At 42.0% G+C, this 27,396-nt stretch overlaps 1 protein-coding gene across 3 annotated transcripts in view; it reads left to right on the forward strand.

Moving 5' to 3' along the window:
* The window catches only part of TBCD (tubulin folding cofactor D), a 177,794-nt gene that overhangs the window by 64,148 nt on the left and 86,250 nt on the right, over positions 1-27,396 (forward strand). The window lies entirely within an intron of this gene.

The raw sequence follows: 27,396 nt of genomic DNA on the forward strand, positions 1-27,396 counted from the left end.
TATTGTGTCACAACCCCTGGTATGCCCAAATATGGGAGGGAACATACTGCTTCCCTTTTCTGTCTATCGGCTCACCCTAGGAGGTTCCAGGCAGAAAGCCATTTTTTAATGTTGCCTTGTTACATTTGTGTTGCATTTGTGCTGATAAATAAATAAAGGGAGACTCGTATAGATCTATTTACTAGTATAGTATAGATCTATTTAGTAACAAGGCAACATAAACAATACTGTTGTTTAGGCTTACTAGAAAGAAAAAACTCAATTTAGTACCTGAGCATCCAATTTTACAGGAGGCTCATTTGTTGTCACAACTCATTTTTAATTTTGCACTCTGTATTCCCAACACTTTTCTTACCACAGGAATTTATTAAGGAGATAAAGATGGAATAATAATAATAATAATAATAATAATAATAATAATAATAATAATAATAATAATAATAATAATAATAATAATAATAATAATAATAATATAGTTTGATTCTTAGAGCTAGGACTTAGTGCCAGAAAGCTGCTTGAGTGCATAGATTAATAATACAATTCTAGTAAGCAGAACAACAGGTGGAACATCAGGGAAAACTCTGAAGTATCTTTTTTCTAATTGATGGATGCTTCTCAGAGAACCCAGCAAGCAAGCAAGGAAAGATTGGTTTTTATTTTCAAATCTATGTGCAAACTGTAGATAGAATGGACTCTTTGATTCCGATCATCCCAAATAAGCACTGGTATATATGACATCCTGTTTAGTAATTACTGGAACTGTAGTCCATTATATCCGGAACATTATGGGAAAGGCTAGGCTAGAACCCAAAGTTAATATTAAATTTGAAAAGATATTGATTTATTTATACAAACAAAATTGTGTAGTTGTGCAATTCACAGTAATTCCAGATGTGTACAACATTAAAAATCCACAATTTAAAAACCCACAATTTAAACTTTTCCTTATCCACAACGGCAGAAACAAAACCAGCCATTTGATCAGCTTCAAATGGGGTCTCTGCTGATAAAGTCATTTTTCTCAAGGCCTTGTAGAAAAAGAAAGGGAAGGGGCACTCTTAGTCTGGGGGAATGATGTTCCCAAGGGAGGGAACCACCACAGAGAAGTACATTATCCTAGGTTTCACCAAATGTACTTCCTTGATAGTTATGACCTGCAACTTCTGTTTTGGTGGGGCAGGTAGATGTAATTGGGGAGAGGTGATCCATCAGATAACCCCCATGTAAGGGCTTTACAGCTGATAACCAGCACCTTTTTGCCCCTAGAAGCAAATTGACAACTAATTCAGCTCCCTCAAGAGAAATATAGATTTGCACATGCATGCCACTGCGTTTTGAGCCAACTGAAGCCTCTAGATCAGGGGTGTCAAACCTGCAGCATCACACAGCATCTTGTGATGTATCATGACTTTTCCCCTTTGCTAAACCGAGCGTGGGTGTGACCAGCATGTGACGCCTCTGGCCCATGGGCCGGGAGTTTGACATCTTTGCTCTAGATGTTCTTCAAGGGCAGCCCATATAGAGTGCATTGCAGTAGTCCAAACTCTAATCTTAACCCAAATGGGAAGTGACTAGGGTGTGGTCCAGGAATTGTATGCTTTTAAATGTAAAAAGGAATCTGCTCCATATTTTCAAAAATATATATTTCTTAACAGTATTTTTTACAATCCCCATATGATCCTTTAACATGAAAAGAACTCTTCTACTTGTGCTTTACAAAAATGGATGTGCTTAAGCAATTGTGCCTGTCCTTCCTGGGTATGATTCAATAATATGATGGTAATTTTAATGCCCCTCTAATTGAAGATAATATTGTTTATTGGGAAATATTCTCTGTCTGGCCTCATAAGTTTCATGCCCTATGAAATTATCAGTGCAGTATGCAAGACTTTCAAGAAGTGATTTCTTGAAGGTCTTGCCAATGAGACAGGCTCCTTTTACGCCTTCCATTTTAAAGTGAAGACAAAATAGGTGGTGTAATTTTTCTTTATTTACCTAGGGGATGCTTTCCAATATAACAGCCGCTAACTACAGTTTAGCTTTCTACACACCCAGTAGCAATTTTCCTCAAATTGTCCTTGATTTGTTTTCTAATGAATATATCATTCAAACCGAGAGTGATGACTACTCTTCTTCAGAAGAAGACTAAAATGGAAATCATAAAGAAGCTTAAAGGAATCAAGATTCCTGCTCTGGCTTCTCTTGACCATAAATAATTACAGAAAATTAAAAAGCACATGAGTTTGCTTGTAGAGCAACATCTGGGGATGAGGAGGGAGCCACCAGGCCTATGCAAAACTATGTTAAACTGTGATTAGCAGCAGTGCTTTGTAAATGTGTTTATTTTGCTTTCAGAAGAAAAGATCTACAAATAGTGATAAATCTAGTTTGCTTTTCAGATTGAAACATAAATAGTAGGAAAAGTGCTGCAAGCCATTTCTTTCTTTCTTTTTAAGTTATTTATGTAGAGAAATCTGTTGATGACCTGTGAGATGCATACACAAGCCTTTGCCTCAACTTAGCATTTCCTTGTGTTGTCTTACAGATGAAACCCAGATAGCACATATTCTATAATTTAAATTCCCTCTCAAAATACCTATTTAGTTTTATGTAATATAAGCAATTCATGCAATCCTAGAGAAGCACAACTACTAGGTTCTGCTGCTTTTCATCATCTAGCACCAAAGAAGTAACTGGTATAGTCTGCTGTATTTGAGTGAGCATAATCAAATTAAATGCAGAACAGAGGCATTGTTAATCAGTAGAAAATCAGGCTTGGAGATTAAGATTCAACCTGTTCTGAAGGGCTTGCACTTCTCTTGTCAGATTTCCACCTAGGAGTGTTTCTTGATCTGGCATTACTTTAGGGTGGTGGTGGTTCCAGATGGCAGTGCTAACAAGTTTGCACAATCATATTCCTAGTATCAACTACAACTCCATATCAGGATCTATGCTATTGCAATATGGGGCTACCTTTAAGAGAATCTGAAAAAAAAATCAGTTGCTACTCAATACAGTAACTAGTTTATCAGTACACAGTACTGTGTTCACATCAGTTCTATACTGAAAGATCCATGGTGCTGTCAATGCCTTCGGTGTCATCTCATCATCAACTTGCCAGGCTATTACAGCCTAAAGGAGTAGCTCTTCTAAAGAAGCACATGTTTGCAGTAATCCAAATGTTATATTAGTGGAAAGGACTCTTCTATTTTGTCAGTGCCAAGATATGAAATGTATTTCCGTTGCTGCCTCTGCTTTGAGAATATGTTGTGATGAAAGGTTTAAATTCAGAGTTTTAACTTAAGAACACTTTGATTTTAATATTTTGTTTCATATTTGCAACTAGTATATGTTCAAGCTTTATATGGATTTCTTTATTTTATTTATGGTTATTTGATGTGGTATTGTTTTTTTTAAGGAGGGATGTGAATTCAGTACTTAATAGCAGAAATAATGATAGATGATTCAGATGTACCAGCTTCTGCCTACAAGAGATTTCACCATATCTAGCTTACAGCTTTCAAATCTATAATCACCTCAGCAATCTGCTGGAACTTGGTGTATGTACTAGTTTAAAGTAAACAAACTTTTGTTTAAGATGCTGGTCCTAATGATCCTTACTCATTTCTTTTTCTTTTTCTATTTATAAAGGAATGGACAGGATATCTTAAGTAAACTCTCATGATATGGGCTCACCATAGGACACAGGGAGGAGGAAAGGGTGAACAATTAGATTCACTAGCAGGGGATTATGGTAAGAAGTTGTACTCAAGAATAGTGAAAGGCAATTTAGCACAATATTATGTGAGTCAGGATATTGTTTTACAAAATTACATATTTAAATAAAAATAAATGTTTGGTAATTTCTAAAGTTATTTCAGTCCTGGTATGTACATTTAGAGTTATATTTACTGTAGAAATAAACTCAAAGGACAGATTTAAAGGGCTGTCTGTTTTGGGTCTCCCTGAATCTCTCTCTCTCTCTATGCTCTACGCTGGAACAATCCCCTGCTGTTGCCAGTCTCTTGTGCCCATTCTGCTTGCAATGGTCATAACTAAAGCAGCTACTCCCTGTACTAATGTTTTTTCTCTGCACAACCTGAATGGATGTGACAGATAAATGTTGGAGGAAAGGTAAAACTGGGTCTTAACAAGCAATGATGGCTGTTGTGGAGACTGCAGTGCAGTGAGATGCTGCCCTGCCACTTGGGCTTCCTACCATTGCTTGTTGTTGGGAGGCAATGGAAACTGGATGTTATTTGAGACTATGAACAACATTTAGGGAGAGGTGATCAAGTTAACATGGATATTAAGATATTAATATGTAATTTCTGTAAGGAGGAGGATTCTCATGGTGTTGGCCTTGTTCTCTCTCTGTGAGCGTTGTGCCTATCTGGAATGGAAGCAATTGCTACAAACATTATGTAGCATGGCTTTACAAAGAATAATAGTAATTTGACTTTCTTTGACAAGGGAAGCATGTGTTTCCATGAAGAAGAATTAAAAATTAAAACTGTATTCAAAAGGAAATATACTATCTATAGTACCTACAGTAAGCACTAAAGAAGCAACCTGATCAAACATGATAGTTGATTGGAAACATACTTTATTTTTTAAAATTCTTCTTCAGATAGACACATTCTTTCCTTGGCAGAGAAAGGAAAACTACTACTCTCTTTGCTCATTTTTAACTATGAAAACCTGTCCTGTAGTAACCTTATTTTTGTGTAGTTGATATTACAATTATTTGAAAGACCAAAATAGCAAAAGGTCTCAGTTTTGTGTTGTCATTTAATGATATCTTGTTTCAAGACAGATTCTTAGTCCTGTTGTTATTATTCTCCAACAAATGGTTTGGGAGGGGAATGAGGGGTTAGACTTTTTCTTATTGCTACATATCCTTTTTCAAAAAAATTAGGCTTTCGGACATAGATCTTAGAAGCCTTGTAGTTTCTGAGGTTGCCACCCAAATACATAACATTTTCAATTTATTATTTATTATGACTGAAAAAAGGAACGTATTGCAGATTAGATAATTTTATTTTAATGTATTTTTAATGTTAAACCTTTCCTCAGATAGGTGGATGGTGATGGAAAACAGAATACAGGGAAGCTTGAGATCAAGCACTAGATCACACAGATGAGAATGCAAAGATGAATGTAAATGTGAAAATGTAGGTAAAAAGTTGAGTTTCAAGGCATAAATAGAAGATTGGAGAAACTAGAAGCAGATGAAAGGTAAAAAGCAGGTTCTATTATCTGTTAGTGATATATGCATAAAATATCTCTTAAGGCAACCTGGGAATGCAATTGGTATAAAACATAGCTATCGGGATGTTGGCATGTAGGACAAATATTGCAATATTGGATCAATTGTCTGACTAACCCTTCTGGATGGTGTTTGAGAAGGAAACAGCTCTATGGTGACAAAGGGGAGTAATGAAGTATGCCATGTGCCAAAGGTGCTTTTTCAAGAGGCAACTGGATTTTCTTTGTTTTTCCTTGAAGACGTTTCACTTCTAACCCAAGAAGTATTCTTCAGTTCTGACTGAAGAAGCTTCTTGTGTGAGAAGTGAAACATCTTCAAGAAAAAAACAAACAAAGAAAATCCAGTTGCCTCTTGAAAAAGCACCTTTGGGACAACCATGACCTGGATGACTGAGAATCTCCATAGACATGAAGTATGCCATGCAACTGAATGACTGCTTTGCTGCTTATGAAAAACAAATTCCACACGGGATAATATATTTAATTGTATGAGCCCCGTAGAAGCTATATATATCATAGATTCCATAATTTTAAAATAAATACTACTACTGGTCAATAAGGTCATAATTAAGGGACTTGTCCTAGAAAGGCTGAAAATGCTCTACTTTGGTTTCTTTTTGAGCCAGAACCAGAGGGTTGTTTAAAAAAATGTGAGAGAAATCCAGACATCTGGTTACACTGGAGCTTAGTGCTAAGACACATGATAGAAATACAAGATATGTCAGACCCAGAAAATACCCTGGAAATGAACACTGAATAGCAAAGAAATGGGGAAATATGGTAGGATGGTTCAACTTGGATGTTGCAAAGAAAGAACAAGTTGCTGGTTGATCTGCCTTGCTTTCAGGTTGTAGTCTAATCAAGGAAGTCAGGATGACACTAAAAATGGTCTTTTAGGTGGCCAATCTAAAAGTTCTACTCTTCAACAGGTAAAACATCTGTTACCTGATTATTTAAGTTAGCCAGTTTTTTTGTGCTGCTTTCATGTGACAACTATAGATATGTCCTAATTGGTATCTGTCCCCATGCATGCTAGAGGGTGTACATTCAATTTGAAGTTCTGTTTGTGTGGAGCTTGTGATATAAAAGTTGCGGAGTTTTGTGTAGCCCCCATTGTCAGGGATACAGTATATTATTTCCTTGTCAGCTTTAGATTTCTAGCTAATGCAAATCTTTGCGCAGATAGATAGTTGATAAAATAATCAAAAATTGAGGAATTTTTGACATAAACTAGGTTGAGCATATAATTAGGTATTTTTTAATGCAATAGTTGGTGCTTGCTTCTTTGCCTTTGCCAGTGTTACTTTTCCATATAGGCAGTCCTCAATTTTATGAACGTTCATTTAACAACTTTTCAAAGTTACAACATTATTTAAGGTCCTTGCGCTTAACCACCATTGTAGCATCCCCATGGTCACATGATCAAAATTCAAATGCTTGGCAACCAGCATGTATTTATTGTGACAGTATCCAGGAATCTGATTGTCATGGAATTTGTTCTTTTTCTCTTTTAGTTTGTATCCATGTAAGCCAAACTGATCAATATTGGATTGACTAGTATGTACACTTTAAAGGAAGAATTAGAGTAAATACGAAGGTAACTTAAAATAAGCCATGGACCTTTACTTTTCAAATATTGCTAATCTGAAGCAGGCTGGTAAAGAGACCAATGTATCCACTACTTCGAAATCAATAGATTCTGGAGTGTCAGAAAGGTTTCTTTAAGGAAGTTAATCTGGTTTCTTTTTTATGTTTGTCAATCTGAAGAAAGCCAGGGAAGTGATGCTGGCCTCTGGGCATGATCCCAGTGCATCTAAGAGCTTATTAAAAGCCAGCCACTCCCTGGAAGTGGTAGCTTCTGGGCAGACCTGCTCAACTGGGCTGTAGCTGAAGTAGAGCAAAATCTGCAGGTGCAATAGGTATTGTATTAAACTGGAGGCAATAGAATAAAATACCTGGATATGCAAGTTCAGGGAGCACAGCCTCAGAGACAGGATGCTTCTTGTTTTCTTCATTAATGGATATAACTGGTCCTGGAAAATTGACCTAGAAAAGCTGGTAGCTGTTTTCCACTCTTGAGGTGAACTAATTGTACTTTCATCCAGTATTGTATAATTGTTACATTTATATGGACCAATCATCTGATAGGTGACACCCTTCAAAAGAGGATGAGTGCAATAATCATATTGGAGGCGATATAATTCTAGGTTTTATGCAGTGTTGATTGTTATCATTGTTAACAACATTTTGTACAATGCAACTGGTATGAAATAATGCTAGTGTGTCTTGGCATATCATTTGAAAAAAAAAATCTGGCTAAAAATGCATAGGTTTCATAATATGCCTCTTAAAGCAGGCTATGTCTTCTGATGTTCAATTCAATTTAGTGGGGAAAGGCATTGATAAAGATTTAGTAATTACTGCTCCCATATTTAGATTTGTCTGTAGAATTCCAGTTTGTCAGAAAAAAATGTTTTCATTACTAACAAATTATAGAGATTTAGAAATATACAGTGTCATTATATTATGCCTAATAGAAAACAGATAAGTGAGATTGAGCAGAGTGGGTGTTCTTTGAGTCCCATCAATTAAGCAGTTTCATCTAATGGAATCGAGGAAACAAATCTTCTCTGTTGTAGGTTCTGGAATGCTAGCTCCTCAGAAATCCAGATGAAGACCTGGTTATTCTCCCAGTGATAGTTGTACACCAGTTGGATTTTTTTCTGTGGAGTAGTGGTTAAGGTACCAGACTAGAAATCAACAAACTTGAGTCCTTCAATAGACACAGATATATATCAGGCTGCTCAATGTCTTTTGTTTTTGTTTTTAATTGTAAGCCATTCAGAATACTGGGAGTCGGACAGTCTCTAAATTTTAAATAAAGTCAATATTATTGCTTTCTTTCAGATAATGTAGCCAGGCTTTTACATATTTTTAGTTATTGTTCATACAACACATCTCCATTTTCATATCTCATTTTAAATTACATTTGATGAAGTCACTGAGTTTTAATTGAAAGAGATTTTACATTTTAACATCCCGATAAATAGCAAACACTACTTGAAGACTAGCTATACTCCAAAGTTGTGAAGTTTTTACACAATCCCTTCCTGTGCGCTTTTCCAGTTCCGCTTGCACAATCATTGACTTACGTGTAACACCTTTTGAAGCACTCTTTTGTCCTTCTTAATGTCTTCTAATCTCCTACTTTGGTGGGATGTTACAAGTCTGAGCAAGTCTGGCAGTCTAGGCAATTTTGGGGGCAAAAATACATCAGTTTAATGCTTAATGTCTCAAACTTGTGATTCATAGGAAAATAAGAATTACTATATTCTGGATCACTTCTGTATATATTTAGGGATTCATGCTGTCAAGAGCTGGAATGTTAATCTACCATTGAATATAATTTAGCAGATGACATGCTATGTGCTGTAGGGAAATAAAGACCAACTTTTTTATCTTAGTTTTTATTGTTTTCTTAAAAGAAAGTAGCCAATTAATCATTTGCTCTCCTCCTAATAGATCAACAAAATGCTCATAGCTTTACTTGACAGGGTAATATGGAGAGAACTTGCCTATAAAGTTGCTAAGAGTCGGACACGACTGAATGGTTAAAAGTAACTATTGGAAAAGTACTCTGATCAAAATTGTATCAGATCCATTATTTTTCTTTTCTTTTCTTGTTCTTTCCTTCCCATTTTTGGAAGTGAAAATAGAACAAATAATACTGTAGTGAAGTGGGCTCCATTTCCTTTCTTTACTAAAAGTATATTACAGTAATTATTCCAAAGTGTAAATCATGTTTGTTGATATAGAGCAGTTACGATTTTATGATTCTCTAGTCCTGCAGATTTAAATAGTTCAGTGAACATTTAATCTGCATCTGCAGCTAATCCTCAACTTATAACCAATTTTTCAGCAACCATTCGAAGTTACAACACCACTGTAAAAGGAACTTACAACTGGTCCTCGCACGTATCACTGCTGCAGCATCCCCACGGTTGCATGATCAAAACATAGGTGCTTGGCAACCGGCATGTATTTACAGTGGTTGTGGTGTCTCAGGGTCACGTGCTTGCTATTTATTCCTTTCCCAGCCTTCTTCCCACCAGTAGAGCCAATGGGGGAAGCCAGATTTGCTTAATGATCATGTGATTCACTTAACTGCTGTGATTTGTTTAACAACCATGGCAAAAAAAGTTGTAAAATTGGGTATGACTCATTGAACAACCACCTTGCTTAGTAATAGAAATTCTTATTCCAATTGCAGTCATTAAATTGAGGATTACCTTTACTCTTTTTTGATAACTTTCTAGTTCTTAAATATATGGTCTCTCTACAAATATTGCTGTCATTCTGCAAAAACTTTCAATAGTTTCAATATAGCTTTTCTATCTTCCTTTAATTTCATTTGTCTATTAAATATCTTCTGTGAGTCCATCTTAGCTATAAATTTTTTTGTGAATGCGCTAACTTTAAAAATATTTTTTCTTTTTGTTTTATTTCTTGGTTAACATTTTCGATTGAAATAGTGAAGACACTTAACTTTTCCCCATAGTTTGTAATTGTAATTTTCCTCACATTCTAAGCATTCTCAATTGATTCCTTACATTGATCTTAAGTTTGACTGTATGTCCCCCAGAACATATTTTGCTGGTACTTGTTTGTCCCTTTAGTTTTCTAAGTCTACTTTGTATATTTGCTACCAATAATTCAGTCTTTTCCATCATTTATATCTAAAAATGTTTGAGAGACTAAATTGGACTTATCTATTTATTGTTTTCCATTATGGAGTCAATTTGTTTATGTTCATCCAGAGATGTCATTTGTAGAGTGTATATTGCTTGAGGCAAATATTAGTAATAAATTAAGAATTCTTTTCACAAAACCTGATTAACTTCACATATCAAATTCTTGGTTTGACTGCTGTCTTTCATTTCTTCACTTTTCGTATTTTTGTATTAATAATGTTACTGATGTTGCATCTAACATCTTGTGCAATTCGTTGTAAAATCCTTGAATGTCTTCCTCCGTTTCAACTGTAGTAGGAGACATATACTGCTTAATTGGTTAGTTGAACAAATATTTAACTGCCTACATCTTTTTTGAGTATCACTGGGATTTTATTCCTTTATGTGATCTCATGTTCAGAGTAATAAACTATATAATCTTTTGAGCTAGAGTAAAAAATCATAGAGTTTGAGAGACTTTACAAATCATGTAGTTCAGCCTCTGTTCAGTGTGGAAGTCTATGCTTGAAAACCTCTTGTGAAGATGAATTCTCCAGCTTATGAGAAACCTCTTTTCTACACTCACAACTTATATAATCAAGAGGTTCTTCCTGATGCCTAGCCTGAACCTGATTCATTTTCATTTTAATCCATTGGTTCTGCTCCTGCCCTCTAGACTCTAGAGCAATAGACAATAAGTCCATGTTTTCCCCCCCTCTTTATATATTTGACCCTCAAATTTATTACAGGCTAAACATATCCAGATACTTTAAACATTCTTCAGAATAATTGGTTCCCAGACCTTGGTAGTCCTCCTATGAACTTTTGTCACTGTCCTTCTTGAGTAGTGATGTCCAGAAATTGACATGGTATTCTAAATGGGTTTTATAGGGCAAGTAAATTACTGTGTATAATTTGGACTGTAAGCTGCTATAGATATACCCCAAAATAGCATTGTTTTTTTAGCAGCTGCATCAAACTGCTCATTCATGTTTAACTTATGGTTGACAAAGCCACCCAGTTCTATTTTATGTGCATTACTGGCAAGCTAGGGTTTTTCATCTTATTTTTGGTCTTAAAAACTGCCCAGAACAGAGTATTCTTGTAATGAATAGGAACCAATTGCTATGGAGAAATATTCCTCATTTTAAATGTTTCCAAAAGTCTAATGAATACCAAATGATTGGTATATTGGATATAGTAATTTGATCGAAATTATAAAACAGGAATGTTTTTTGAGTAGCAAAAACAAATTTCGTGTAGGGCAGACCTATGCGACTAAAATTAGCCATGTTCTTAAGATCATAAAGATATAACAACTAGAGTCCTTCCTTGCCCAATCATTCTGTCCATGCTTCATGCTCCCATGCACACTCTACAGTTTACCCCATTCTCCTACTGAATAATTTCATAGGGCTTCCGAGCAGGTATGTTCTTCCGTCCACCTTCCTTGTATTGCTTTATCTCCAGATCTTTCCAAACAAATCCATGTACTGTATTTTTCGGAATATATGATAAACCGGAGTATAAGATGGGCCAAGATTTTGAAGAGGCAAATTTTCCTGTAGGCTCGGTGGGAGGGACTACAACAGGGTTTAGTCACTGCCTGATTGGTCCAGAGACTGAGGGATTTTTCTTTAAGTATCCTCCTATTCATCTCGGCTCCCAGTTTCCCTCAGTCTTTGGTCCAAGCACTAGCTGTGGCTCCAGCGAGGTACCTTTTATTCTAATTAAAGAAAATTTGAACAATTTGATTCTACTTAAATTACAAAGAAAAAAAGAAAAAAATTAAAGACAATTTAATATAGCAATAGACTGCGGCCATGGGCCTTAGCCCCTGAGGAGGGAGGGCTTTGGCCCTAGCCTGGGCCATTCGACAACTGCCTGGTCCCTGGGAGTGCAGGAGTGGCAAGTTCGCAGCAGTCTCGGCGCGTCAGGCTCAGCGGGCGGCAGTTCAAAGGGACTGCGTAATTCAAAGAACCGTTTCAAGTGGCCGCCGGAGCCTTGCCACGGCTTGGAATGGCCACAGCTTGCAAGAGAAGCAGGCCGGAGGGCGCACCTGAAGAAGCGGCACGGCCTCTTCAAGGAGGAGCAAATTACTGCAAGAGTCCTAGAGGCTCGGCTCGTCGCAAGGCCACAATCTCAGAGCCATTGATATCGCAGAGCTCTCCTTATCTGTTTCCACGAGACACGGCGGCCATTTTGGTGCGACCTCGTGGGTGGTGGCCATTTTGTGAAGCCTGCGGCCTGGATCGGGGCCACTAATCGAGGCCCAGAGGCTGGATCCAACTCTCCAGCGGCAATTCAGAGACTGTTCCTTTTGCTGGAACGAAGGGATTCTCCACAGCAATCAACTGATTACTGTGTTTCCCCAAAAATACGACAGGGTCTTATATTTTTTTGACCCACAAAATATGGCCTTGGGCTTATTAAAGGAGAGGGCTTATTATTTTTGGGTTGCTGGGCAGCTGCTCCTTTGCGACTGGGTTCCCGAAGAGCCGGGCACAGCCTCAGGGTCGAATGGCTGTGTTGCACTGTCACAGCAGCAACACAGCAGCCATGAGGTGACCAAGCTCACGAGCAGCCACCCGGCAACCCACCTTTCCAGCCGGGCACAGCACCGCTGATTGACCTAGCAGTACCCGGAAGGCATCAAGCAGCTCGAGCGCCTGTTCGCCACCCTCTGCCTCCCGTGGCTTGGTGCCTTCGGAATGCCCCTAGGTGAGTGAATGGGGCTCTGCATGGCTGGAGAGTGGGGTTGCGCAGTGGCTTTTCCGCTCCCCGCTCATGCAAAGGGCATCTACGATGCTGGCGCCCGCCTCTTGGGTTTTTTTTTTCAAAGCACAGAGGACAGATCCTGCTCTGGAAGTACGCTCTATAGTTGTGGGCTGGAGATCGTACAACCATAGAGCGTACTCCCAGAGCGGCATCCGTCCTCCGTTGCGGCTTCCAAAGCAGCAGTATGCCCCTTACACATATGATAGAGAAGTCAGCGGCCATTCTATCCAGACAGGAACAGATACCAGGGGCAGTCTAAGCAGCTCCTTTCGTGGATGGGGCGGCCTCCCCTTCCGCAGAGGGAAATGGCTCCAACCCGAGTCAACCCATAGGCGGCTGTCTAGCGTCCTTTGTGGATCAGTGGGATCACATAGCATCAGATGCCTGGGTAAGGTCAACAGTCAGGGAGGACCTCCGTCTAGAGTTTCTCTCCCCTCCCCTGAAGCTCTTCAGGACCTTCCCACCATCCAGGGATCCAGAACGATGTTCATTTGATGATCCTAGCAATCCAACATCTGCTGGAGATTCTGGCGGTGGAGCTGGTCCCTCCGGAGGAGTGTGGTCTACGGTCTGGGTATGTACTCCATTCTGTTTGTCATTCTGAAGAGCTCCGGGGGATGGAAGGCGATCCTGGACCTGAAGCGCCTAAACTCCTACCTAGTTTACCGACGCTTCAAGATGTCCTCCCTCAAGTCCATCCTCTTGGGGACCCGTCCAGGAGATTTCATGGCATCAATAGACTTGACAGAGGCGTATCTTCATATCCTGATTCGGCCAGACCATTGTAAATTTCTTTGTTTCTCCTACTGGGGGGCGCCATTATCAGTACAGGGCTCTCCCATTCAGCCTAGCCTCTGCCCCCTGCACGTTCACAAAGGTCCTGGCAGCATTGGCGGCTCACCTACGTTCCCTCCCTGTGAGACTCCATTGCTACCTAGACGACATGCTCGTCCTAGCCCAGTCCCATTCTCAGGCCATCCGGGACTTAGAGACAACCATTCAGGCTCTACAGTCCCTGGGGTTTTCCATAAATTTTCCCAAGAGTCACCTCTCACCCTCAATAAGAATCCTACATCTGGGCACAGTGATAGACTCGAGATCAGGGCTAGTCCGCCTCTCGCCAGACAGCCTGTTGAGCCTTCAATCCTTGGCACGGCATGGCCACGCAAGTCGGTCAGCTTCCATCCTGACCTTGACCAGCTTGCTGGGCAAGATGGTGTCCTGCATAGGGATCGTGCCTTGGGCCCGTCTCCACTCCCGGACTGTCATGGCAGCTGCTAGGCGGCCTTCGACCACACGAATTTACAACTCTACATGGTCGACTTTCGTTTCTTGGTGCAAGAGGTCGTATCTTTCCCCAGCCAATGCCTCAGTTGCCCAGGTTCTCAAGTTCCTGCAGCATGGCTTACATCAGGGTCTCTCCCATAACACCTTGCGGAGACAGGTAGCAGCTCTCTCCTCGGTTTTAACTGGGGAGGGCAGTTTGTCCTTAGCTCAGTCCCCTTTAGTTAAGCGATTCCTGAAAGGGGCGGCGAACCTGTGTCCACCCCCGGTACACAGATTCCCCACCTGGAATCTCTCCCTGGTACTTAGGGCCCTCACAGGGGTTCCCTTCGAACCGTTGAGGACAGTCCACCTTTGTTTCTTAACTCTGAAGGTGGTTTTCCTCATCGCCATAACCTCGGCTAGAAGGATTTCCGAGTTGGGGGCACTGTCGTCCAAGGAGGACTTGTGTCAATTTCACCAGGACAGGGTGGCCTTCAGGCTCAATCTGACTTTTCTCCCGAAGGTCAATTCCCTTTTCCATAGATCACAGGAGGTCATCCTTCCCAATTTCTGTCCATCCCCCTCTCATGAGAGAGAGATTATTTGGCACCGTCTGGACATCCGTCGCACCTTGCACACCTATCTGAAGTGCACATCCCCCCATCAGGCGGTCGGAGGCACTGTTTCTTTCATTCCAGCCCAGTACTCTGGGCGCCAGGGTCTCCTCTGCTACCATTGGGAGATGGTTGAGACAGGCCATCAGAGAGGCCTATGAGGCATTGCACCAGGTTCCACCACAAGGGATTACGGCCCATTCCACTAGAGACGTGGCTACCACCGCCGCGTCGGCCACCAGGGCACCCCTAGAGGATATCTGTTGGGCGGCCACTTGGGGCTCTCTATCTCCCTTCATCCGACACTACCGTCTGGATCGTTTCGCTTCGGCGGATGTGGCCTTTGGCCATAGAGTCCTCCAACGGGTGGCGACCTCCCCTCCCCCGGGACCATCTTCCCGCCCTGGGATTTAACTTGGGTGTGTCCCTGTTGTAGACCCTCCCGCCGAGCCTACAGGAAAAAGAACATTGGTCATTGCCTGAACGTTTCTTTTCCTTAGGGAGGCGGGAGGGGCTACATCCCACCCATGGCATTGGCGGTAGGGTTCGGGGCCGTCAGAAGTCTGTTTGTATGCTGTGATTTTCCTTACATAATGCTCGCAGCTTCTCCATTCGACCTCGTGAAACTGGGAGCCGAGAGGGATAGGAGGATACTTAAAGAAAAATCCCTCAGTCTCTGGACCAATCAGGCTGTGACTAAACCCTGTTGTAGCCCCTCCCGCCTCCCTACAGAAAAGAAACGTTCAGGTAAGGACCATCGTTCTTTTAAAAAAAAAGTTTTTGCACTCTCAGGTTTTGCAGATCTCCCAAAAACGGTCTGTTTTTCATGAAAACGGGCCCGTTTTTTTTGTCAATAAAAGGGGCATGCATAGCCTTTTAGGTGGCTTATAGAGTACTCCTGGGGGCTTAGGGGGGAAATTGAGCAAAAAACCAGCTCTTTTTTCGCTCATTTTTGCCCTTTCCAGCTGCCAGGAGCACTCTGGAAGCCTCCTAAAGGCTATGCGCAGCCATTTTGGTGAAGGGGGTGGGGCTTCAGGAGGCAAAAAAAATGCTGTATTCAGTGTATAAGACGCACCCAGATTTTCAGCCTTTTTTTTTTTTTGAAGGAAAAAGGTGCATCTTCTACTCCGAAAAATACAATACTTTCAGTTGTCTCTTTGGGTTGTTGCTCTCTAATGACACTCTTGGTTCACAAATCATCCCAAATTTTTCTCTCATTTCTCCATTACCATATCTAAATCTCTCTTTCTAAAAGTCAGCAGAAGTTAGGATTATCTGTTCCATCTCTTGTTTGCTGGATGACCAGTTTTGCTTCATGATCTGCTAATCTTGATCCCCAAGAATGTGCTTGGGTTCTGATGAGTCTTTTTTTTCCCCAATCCGGAGTCTGTGGAATAAATTAATAGGACATTGGAGGCCTGCCCTTAGGTTTGAAGTGTTCATTGCCACCTGTTGTTTGTTTTAACGAAGAATATGAAGTCATAGATCACTTCACGGATGCAAGAGAAGTTTGTCTAGTTCTGTTGCAAACCTTTCTTGGTATTGAATGCTGGTTCTGACTAAACAAATTGTAAATTCAGAAACTCATGTCTATAAGCAAATTTCTTTTGCATAGACAAAGCCAAGGAGGAAAAAACAATAACATCTATAAGTTTAGGATAACAATTCATTTGCCTGACAGTGTGATAAGTGGCGTATTAATTCAATAAATAAATAAAATAGTTTCTGTACTATTTGATGCTTCTGGCCATATTGATAATATACAATATTTTGTTTCTTGAGCATTGGCCAATACAATGAATTAAACTGCACTATCATAAAGAACAAGTTTTTATTTTAATTGGTAATTACTACTGCCTAAGCACTAATATTGGTACTAGGAATGTTTAATCCTCACAAGTGGTAATATGGTACTTTTCAAAAAAAAACTGCCTCCGGGAACTTTTTCCATGTTCCTGCACAACCAGTTAAATTCATTTTTTTAAACCAATTTATTCAACATGCTGAAGAACCAGTTAAACTACATTTTTCAGGACAGTGTTACCGCTGTTATTATTTTTTTTCCACAAAATGTAGAAGAGAATACCAAACTATTAGTTCTGCTGTGTGACTTTCCCATGAAGAGTAAGCTGTGTGGGTGGATTTTTTTTCTTTATGCATTTCTTTAATTGTAGGGTTAATGGGTAATTTCAGGTGACTAAAAAAAGTTGCTTTTTTTTTCTCCATTTCTTTTTTTTACTGGATCTCTTTTTTCTGTTTTGTGGTAATACTGCATGTTTTTTCTAGTGCAAAAGATGGAGCTTTTAAGATAATTTACAACACTGTAATTACCATTCTGTTCTTATCCAGAGGAGCAATCAATAGCAAACCAGGAAATTTAGTCTGTCCATTCCTTTTCCTTCGGTTATTGTTGAATTTGCTGTTGATGAGAAAGATTGGGAGAGACCAGTTAGAAGTTTTGGAGTCAATATAGGGAGGTTTATTAAATTCGCATTTATATATTGTTTGGACTAATCAGTTTGAATGTCCTGTACAGATAATTTTTTAATGGATTGTTGGCTAAAAATAAATAAAATTTATTAAATCAAATGAATAGAGTGCCACACACGGAAACATCATATTTTATGTTTTGCATTTGTTATTAAACATGGAGATTTGGGGCTTCAAATCAAATTTAAAATTTCAGGGTGATGCAAGTGAAAGTGGCCAGCACTAACCACTCTTTTAGGACATGTGGGAAGGGACGTAAAGTAAAATTAGTTCGAGAAAGCAAATAGGCCAGTGATGTGCTAGTTTACTTTACTTCACTATCATTGCACCTTGTACAATGAAATTAAATGCGATCTTCAGTGTACAATGACAGTTCAGGTTGTAGTTGTTAAGGAATCATGTGTAGTCATTAAGCACAACATCAGGTGGTGGCTGGTTTCCTTATTGACTTGACTTATTGGAAGCTGGCAGTGAAGATCACAAGTGATGATGATGTGACTGTGGGAAGCTGTGACCATTGTAACTGTGTGCCGGCTGTCAGGTGCCCCAATCTTGATCCTGTGACTGTGGAGACACTGCGACAGCCACAACTTCAAGGACCAGCCATAAGTCTTCTTGTTGAGCATTGTTGTAACTTTGAATGGTTGCTGAACAAGAAGTCGCTAAGTGAGGACTACCTGTATAGTCAAAAGCCCTTCCCTGTCTTTCATGGTTGACAAAGCATAATGATACCGCTGACAACAACAATCGGATCAACCACTTGGTGGGCTCTGTAGTACCCTGGGGTCTCTGGCCTGCTAGCAAAACCATGTCTTCATATCTTCATGCTAGGGCCTGCTATTCAGGTGTAAACCTTGGGGGATGCACAAGGAAGATCCCTGGAGGGACAGCCCAGTGAAGGATTCAGCATCTTCTTTTCCCAAATGGCAGAGTGTAGGCAGAAGTGCATCCTTTTTCCTGCCAGTTGGAGAGAAATGACCTTCCACCCTCCTTCCCATCTGAAGATAGACTCCCTTCTCAGTCAGGTTAATCTGGATTGCTGAGGGTTGCTGTCTTTGCTACTTCCTGCTTCTGCCCACCTTTCTCAAAGTTGTCATTCACTTATACCTGTCTAATGAGCATGGAACAAAGAGGCCTTCAAGGACACTGGTTGCAGTTGGCAGAGGAAAGATTTAGAAAGCTGTGGCAAGATTTAGAAGGCAAGTGGGGATGCCTGTTTCCACTGCAACTGGCACTACCATAGCTCCTTGCTTCCAGTGGCAAGCCAATCGGCACCAACATGAGGTGTGACATCTGGTTATTGAACTAGGAGGGTAGCAGCCCCTCAGTTTACCTGCTTAAATACAGAGCTGTGTGTCGTCTTATTTATAATATATTTTGTATTTCCTCTATCTTAACTGCTCATCTTCCTTGCATTCCTTCCATTGCTCTGGGCAGTGTATAATATCATCAATAAAATTAAACATTAAAATCAGAAGAGTTTGGGATTAAATGTTTTAAAATAATAAAAAAACATTAAAGTTTTAGAAAATAGAAAATTCCAAGATGGAGATTAGCAGTTGTTAATACAGGCAGAGGGCAAGATTCCCATGGAGCCAGTGAGCCCTATCGTTGTGTGGACCTCTTTGACAAAGCCAAGTTTTGTGCCCTTTGTAGAAGGCCAAGAGATTGGAAGCTTTCTTCACTACTGAGGGCAAGATGTTCCAAAGTGCAGGGGTAGGGGCAGAGCAGGCCCTTTTCCTAGGGAACCCCCCCCCAGTTGAAATTCTTTGATTGACAGGCTCTGTAGCATAGCTTCCCTGCCTGAACAAGTGGGACAGTCTAATGCAAGGGTGTCCAAACTTGGGAACTTTAAGACTTGTGGACTTCAACTCCCAGAATTCCCCAGCCAGCTGGCTGGGGAATTCTGGGAGTTGAAGTCCACAAGTCTTAAAGTTCCCAAGTTTGGACACCCCTGGTCTAATGGGATGTGTTCCGTATAAAGCACATATAGTACCTGAATGAAATCCACAAGTTGTTACCTTGTTTCAGACTGTTGCTCACATGCTGTGTGTGTTTGTATGGAACTAACTGGAATAGTACCTGGAGGGCAGTGAATGGAGGATTGTAACTTTGACGCTCTTGTGTTTAACATAGTAAAATTAAATCCTTGTGGCCTTAAAAAGAGGGTAATCCAAAAATAAGAAGGCTTGGCATCTATCTGATCCATCAGAACAACGTTCAGTAGAAATTGATTAGAACAGTCCTGCTTGTTGGATAGTTAAAAACACTGGAAGGAGAGATCTACACTTGATTGGCAGCAAGAGGTTGCGAATAAGTGCTGTTTGTCAACATTCTATTTTAAAGAAATGGGCAAAGAAGAATACTTTAAACAATGTCTTTGGCATTGATGGTATAATTTTGCTTATAACATGATTTAAACGCCTAGTATTTTTTTAAAAAATGCTTATTTATATTGAGGTTCTGAGAATTCTTTAATTTTGCAATACTTATTTTTTTATTTAGCATAATACTCTAAAATATTTTTTCTTATTTGTGTTTAGGCATATTGTAATATTTCATCATTTAAAATAGGTTTATTAGTATTATAGGCTATGCTTTCACACCAATTAAGAAATAGACGTCTCTTATTTCAGATTTGAAAGTGGTTGCGTATTACCAAATATTTTAAACAGTGCTACAGATATAATAGGGAAACCACAAGAATGCTAGGGCTTGATAAGATAGAACTATCAAAGCAGAAATATGAATACTAGTAATAGTAATAATTCATAAAATTCTCTTATTTAATTTTTTATTGTATTTTGTGATATTCTCTATGGACTGGACACCGCCCCGAGTCCCTTCTGGGAGAGGGGGCGGTCTAGAAGCACATAAAATAAATAAATAAATAGATGTTAAGGTGCTTTGCATGTATTATGTTTTAAGTTATCTCCCTTGAAACTGAAAAAAATACACGTCTTCAGACTTTTAATTGTTAAACCACAGAATGAAAACAGGGGGAGTGGAACTCTTTTCAGGTTGTGTTTATTACTAAGCATGTGCTGTGTGAAATGCATATATCTCTACGTTTTTCAACTTTAGTATTTACTCATCCAATGAGATTTGGATGGCAAATTATGTCCAAGTGAGGAATATGCAAAAATCAAGGTTCTCTATCCCCTTCAGATTCTGTTGGCTGCAGCAGTTGTTTAAACTACAGTTCAATGAGCATAGTGTTTAAACTATATGACCCCACTGGCAGATGCCAAGAGGAAGCCTTTTAGAGAAACCTGTACATTTGTAGACTTTGGCAGCACACCATTAGAACTGTGTGAAAGATTTAATTCACAAATGTCTTCAGCTGGAAAAAAGAAAAGAAAAGCTGCAGGATGGCTAATGAATTGCTGAAACTTTTTTTCCTAGTATAATGGAAAGGTTTTTAATTTTTATCTGTATTTATCTGATGCTCATTATCTATTTTGGAACTAAAATATGCTCCCCCTTTATTTTCAATTGTTATGGTAAAGAATCATTTGACTCATCAAATTAGCAGCTACTTTTATCTGTGGGGCCCCATTTTCTAGGACACCATTTGAAATATTTATTGTGATTATGTAAAAGGATAACAGAGTTCAAAAGAGCAGGCCCTCTTTTGAAGAAGGATGATCATGAAACAAATAGAATTTGTCTTCTGAACTTGGAGCAAAACATTTCTACTCCTACTGTTCTGTAGAATCCCTTTTAAGCTTTTTGTGTTCTAGGAGAATAAAATTCAAAATATTTTCATTATTATGCCAGAGGAATTAAGTTCATATTCAGTTCCTTATTTCCTCATTTTTCATCTTAGGGCAACCAAAATAGGTGAAATGGAAGTCTCTGCTTGATGTTTCATACCATGTAGCCTGCTGAAAGATTATTTGGTTATTTGATCAGACATTGAGCTTTAAAAATGTTTTTATATAATATTTATAATCAAAAGTTGTAGAAACAGTAATTCAACACATTTTTATAGCTTGCCTGCAGTCACAAAAATGAGTACAGCAAGAAAGCAAAAATAGATCCAGTACAATGCATATCATAAGCCGCATGGTAACAGCAAACAGCTGACTGACAACTGGAGGCTTCTTCCTAATTCACGTGCACTGTATACAGTTTTCATATTTATAAGCCTATGAAAAAAAGAACAATAACAAAAACAACATTTTTTTTCATTTACCTTCCTGAAAGTTGAATAGCATAACAGCATTATCTAAAGCGATTATCTACAATACTCACTTTTATAGTTGGCCGCTTCCCTGAAAAATAAAGAACCAAATATATGGAACATATAGAAAATATCACATTTAGTTTATTACCCAAAACTTCTGACTTGCTTGCTGTACAAGCTATAAAATAGCTTTAATTCACCAATAGATGTGTGCTTCACTAACTGTCATCCATACTCTTTTTTGCACCTACCAGTGGTTCTATCCAGTGGTGGGTCCTACCAGTTTGGACCAGTTCACGCTGAACCGGCAGTGGTTTGGCAGACTGGGTTGCTGGAACTGGCAGCGACCCAGGCCTGCCACCACCACTACCACCCCGAACGGGTTCTCCTGGCAGCACTTGATTTTTGCTTCTGTACATGCGCAGAGCAATTTTTATTGCACTGTGCATGCATGCACAGCGTGCATCAAGTGCATGCAAAATGTGTGTGCGCGCCGCGGCCACGAGCAAACCAGCAGTAGTGACTGCCGGAATCCACCCCTGGTTTTATCAATGGAACGTATTTGTGATGAGCTATGATGGCACAGTGATTAGAATGCAGTATTGCAAGCTAACTCTGCTCACAGCCAACAGTCCATCCTGGCCAGCTCAAGGCTGACTCAGTCTTCCATTCTTCTTCTTTTTTTTTTAAACAAAGTTTTTTATTGGTTTTTAATATTTTACATAGGGAAAAGGTAGGGGAAAGGTTACAAATTTTGGCAGCTGCGAAATGCGGTAGGTGCACCCCCCCCTCCAAACTCATAATTTATTTTATTTATTTATTATTTTGACTTCTTAGTCACCCCTCTCCCCCAAGGGACTCGGGGCGACGTACACCAGCAGCGGTTACAACGATACAATATGGAGGAGGTGGAACAATAAATAAATAAATTACAATAATTTAAAACAATTAAAAACCCCAATGATAGTTAAAGTTAAAAATTAAAATTAAAAATGCCCAAGAGGTGGAGAAGCTCTAAATTAAGCCAAGCCGGCTAGTCGGAACAGGTGGGTCTTAAGTTTTGTGCGGAAGGAACGGAGGTCAGTCGTTGTCCTAATGTCTGGGGGGAGGTCGTTCCAAAGGGTAGGGCCCATCACAGAGAAGGCCCTACTCCTGGGCACCGCCCTCTGACACTCTCTGGAGGACGGCACCCGGAGAAGTCCCTCCCTGTGCGAGCGAATAGGTCGCAGGGATGTGTGGGGCAGAACGCGATCCCGCAGGTAGCTAGGCCCTGTGCCATGGAGCGCTTTAAAGATGGTAATTAACACCTTGAAGCGCATCCGGTAGGCCACAGGAAGCCAGTGCAGCTCGCGCAGGAGAGGTGTTATATGGGAGAACCTTGTTCTCCCCATAATTGCCCGCGCGGCTGCATTCTGGACCAACTGCAATCTCCGGGCGCACCTCAAGGGGAGCCCCATGTAGAGAGTGTTGCAGTAGTCCAGGCGGGACGTCACCAGCGCGTGTGTGACTGTGTGCAGGGCATTCCAGTCCAAAAGGGGTCGCAATTGGCGCACCAGGCGAACCTGGTGGAATGCCCCTCTCGCCACGGCTGCCACATGGTCATCCATAGCCAGCCGGGCATCTAGGAGGACGCCCAAATTGCGCGCCCGTTCCACCGGGGCTAATTGCTCGTCCCCGATGGCCAGAGATGGAATGAACTGGTTGAACCGAGAAGCCGGAAGCCACAGCCACTCTGTCTTGGAGGGGTTGAGCTTGAGCCTGTTGTCCCCCATCCAGACCTGCACGGCTTCCAGACACCAGGACATCACTTCGACGGCCTCGTTGGGGTGGAAATGTACAGCTGCGTGTCGTCAGCGTACAGATGGTATCCCACCCCAAAACCACGGATGATCTCGCCCAGCGGCTTCATATATGCGTTGAACAGGAGAGGCGAGAGGACCGACCCCTGCGGGACCCCACAAGTGAGGGGCCTCGGGGTCGACCTCTGCTCCCCTGCTAACACGCATTGTGTCCGGCCAGAGAGGTAGGAGCAGAACCACCGCAGCACGGTGCCTCCTATCCCCAACCCCTCCAGATGGCGCAATAGGATACCATGGTCGATGGTATCGAAAGCCGCCGAGAGGTCTAATAGGACAAGGACAGAGGAGCAGCCCCTATCCTTTGTCCTCCAGAGATCATCCACCAACGCGACCAAGGCCGTCTCCGTGCTGTGTCCGGGCCGGAAACCGGACTGGCGCGGGTCTAGATAATCAGATTCCTCCAGGTGACGCGGGAACTGCTGAGCCACCACACTCTCAACAACCTTCGCTAAAAAAGGAAGGTTGGAGACAGGATGATAATTTGCTAGCTCCGTTGGGTCCAGAGAAGGCTTCTTGAGCAGGGGCCTCACCACCGCCTCTTTCAAGGTGGCTGGTAGAAGGCCCTCACTCAACGAAGCGTTCACCAGTCCCAGTAGCCAGCCTTGTGAGCCCTCCCAGGATGTCAGTACAAGCCAGGAGGGACACGGGTCCAATAAACATGTGGTGGCTCGCAGTCGCCCGCGCAACCTGTCCAAATCTTCGGTGACCACAGGGTCAAACTCCTCCCAGCGTGGTCTCTCAAGACTCGCCTCGGACGCCCCCCCTGGAGCACTGAAGGGGGTCCATTCCCTCCGGATCTGAGCGATTTTATCCTGCAAGTGTTCCCCGAATTCCTCTGCCCTGCCCTGCAAAGGGGGATCCCGCTGCCCCTGTGACAGGAGGGAGCGGGTCACCCGAAACAGGGCGGCAGGGCGGTTCTCTGCGGACGCAATAAGGGTGGCACAATATCGACATTTGGCCACTCTTAATGCCACAAGGTAGGTCCTTAGGTAGGCTCTTACCTGTGTTCGGTCAGATTCGGAGCGGGAGGATCTCCACTTGCTCTCTAGGCGTCTCCTGTGGCATTTCATCGCCCTTAGCTCCCCGTTAAACCAGGGAGCCCGGGCCGATCGTTGCCACCGGAGAGGCCGCAAAGGCGCAACCCGGCCTAAGGCCCCGGCAGCCGCATTATTCCATGCAGGTACCAGGTCCTCTGCCTGGGAGCGGGACAGGTCTGCAGGAGGTGGCCCAATCTGGTTCTGCCTCCCCACGGCGGGGGGTAGCACCAGGGAAGTCCAGCTGGAGAAGTGAGTGATCTGACCATGACAGGGGCGTGATGGCTAAATCCCCTATTCCCAGATCACTCGTCCACTGGTCGGAGACAAACACAAGGTCCAGTGTGTGGCCTCCCTCGTGTGTGGGGTCCTGAATTACTTGAGTCAGATCCATGGCTGTCATGGAGGCCATGAATTCCCGATGTATAATATACATTTGCATAAAATTCAAATATTACATAATAGCATATAGTCAGTGTGGTAAATTCAATTGGTAATTTCAGTCAGTTTATATCACGTGGATTTTCTTGCTTATTTGTGTGATCTGAGCTTTCTTGATGTCGCCCCATCTCCCCCAGCTGGGAGTGCTCCGGCCCCTCCCGTGTCTTGTACCTCTACTGAAGTGTCTTCTGGTTTTTCTAGAAGTAGTTTATTTTTTTCCATAAAGGCCTGCGCCTCTATTGGTGTATTAATTCTAACTCTTGTCTCCTCCCAGAATATTAGCATACCTTCAGGCAGTAACCATCGAAACCACACCCCCTTCTGGTATAGTTTATTCGCCAATTGCGAATAAGATTTTCTCTTCTCCCTCACTTTCTTGGGGATCTGTTTCAGAATGGTTATCTCCTTATCTTTATATGTCAGGGCTTGCCCCCTTTGTGCATTCAGGATTTCATCTCTTGTGCTTTTCCTAAGAAATTTAATGTGTACCTCCCTGGGGACATTGTGTGTTCTAGCATACGCTGAATTCACTCTATAGGCCAGGTCTATTTCCCACCCCATCTGTTGTTTTTCCTTCTGAATATACTCAGCCAAAATGGTTGTCATGATGTCCCTTATATTTTCATCATCTGTCTCCATCACGTTCTGGAATCTAAGATAAAAAGACATTCTCTCAAACTCTATTTTCATTTGTTGGGTGTCAAGTTCTTTGTTTCCCCTTTGCACACCCTCTATCCCTCCCTTCATTCTCAGCCGCCCCATCTTCCAAAAGATCCAGTCTCTGTGAGTTCTTATTAATTTTATCCTGGTTCTCTTTAATTTCTTCTTTCATCTCCTTCAATTGTCTCTTTATTTCCTCTTGTCCCTGTAGAAGTTGTTGTAACATTTGATGAAGCTCCAGGTCCGTAGATTTAGGTTGCTTGAAGGCTGTTAACGTTAATTGTGTGCTTGGACTGGAGGTTGCAGATGTTGGGGCTGAGGCAGCAAAGCCTGACTTTCCAGGAGGTGGCCTTTTAGATGCCATTGTTTATAAAGTAAAGAGTCCAGTCAGTATAAAGAAGGATCAGTCAGAGAGATAGAACAGTCAAGAGAGTCCAGGAGGCAGAGAGTCCAGGCACAGGGGAATTTTCTAATCACCCTGGCAAAAGAACAGTTGTTTTTCACTCCAAGGGGTTCAAAAGCAAACAATCCACAAGAGAATTATCCAGGTAGCACGGAGACAAAGACCGGAAGCCTGAAGTTAAAGGGTGGAGTCAGGTCTCACATCTCATGAAGACAACGGAAGTGTGCCATCTTGCCCTGCCAGCTTCGGGTATTGAGGCAACAAATAAAGTTTTCAAAGTTCCCAGGGCTTCCAGATCTCATTGTCTTAAACATTAAAAGTTTAAATCTGAAAATACATTTATTTATTTTTATTTATTTATTTCTTGGATTTCTAGACCGCCCCCTCTCCCAAAAAGGGACTCGGGGCGGTGTACAGTCAATGCAGATAAAAATACAATCATAAAACAATTAAATACAATTGGATGGAGGAGATAGGCTGTACAAGAAATAAATATATTTTAAAACCCTAAAAACATCCCCAATTAAAAACCCAAACCCAATTAAAATAAATCCCCGGGAGGTAAAACTAAGAAAGTGCCAGGCCAGCTGATTGAAATAGGTGAATCTTTAACTTTTGACGGAAGGGACGGAGGTCGGTGGTGGTTCGAATGTCGGGGGGGAGGTCATTCCAGAGGGTTGGGCCCATCACAGAGAAGGACCTACTCCTAGGTGTCGCCCGCTGACACTGCCTAGCGGACAGCACCAGGAGGAGTCCCTCCCTGTGTGAGCGGATAGGTCGCAGGGACGTGTGTGGTAGGATGCGATCCTGCAGATATCTAGGTCCTATGCCATGGAGCGCTTTAAAGATGGTGATCAATACCTTGAAACGCACCCAAAAGGCCACAGGTAGCCAGTGCAGCTCGCGCAGGAGCGGTGTTACGTGGGAGTAACGTGTACTCCCCATGATAACCCGCGCAGCTGCGTTCTGAACTAGCTGCAGTCTCCGGATGCGTCCCAAGGGAAGCCCCATGTAGAGGGCATTGCAGTAGTCCAGGCGAGACGTCACCAGCGCATGAGTGACCGTGCGCAGGGCACTCCGGTCCAGTAGGGGGCGCAATTGGCGCACCAGGCGAACCTGGTGGAACGCCCCCCTTGCCACGGCTGCCACATGGTCCTCCAGTGACAGCTGGGCATCAAGGAGGACGCCCAAATTGCGCGCCCGCTCCACGGGACAGTTGTTCGCCCCCTATGGCCAGCGATGGTGTCAGCTGGCTGAACCGAGGTGCCGGTACCCATAGCCACTCGGTCTTGGAGGGGTTGAGTTTGAGTCTGTTGTCCCCCATCCAGACCCCGACGGCTTCCAGACACCGGGACATCACTTCGATAGCCTCGTTGGGGTGGTTTGGGGTTGAAATGTACAGCTGAGTACAGGGGTGTGACATCTTTACTTTGGCTCTCCCCCTCCTCCTTCCCTTGGGGCTGTGAGCTCACTTGTTTCCAGCTGCTTGTCCAAGGGGGGGGGAAATCCCCCTCCCCTCCAGCCGCACCTCTCCAAATCAAGCCAAAAGTTCTAGTTTGCACAGCTGACAAATTTTATAGATGGTAATAGGAATGAAGGGAGTCTACACCTCACCACTCCGCCACCGCATCCTTCAGCTTTCTTTTTTCACTCCGAACAGCCTG

This window comes from Natrix helvetica (assembly GCF_964273705.1).
Source record: "Natrix helvetica genome assembly, chromosome: 1".
In the NCBI taxonomy this organism is placed as follows: Eukaryota; Metazoa; Chordata; class Lepidosauria; order Squamata; family Natricidae; genus Natrix; species Natrix helvetica.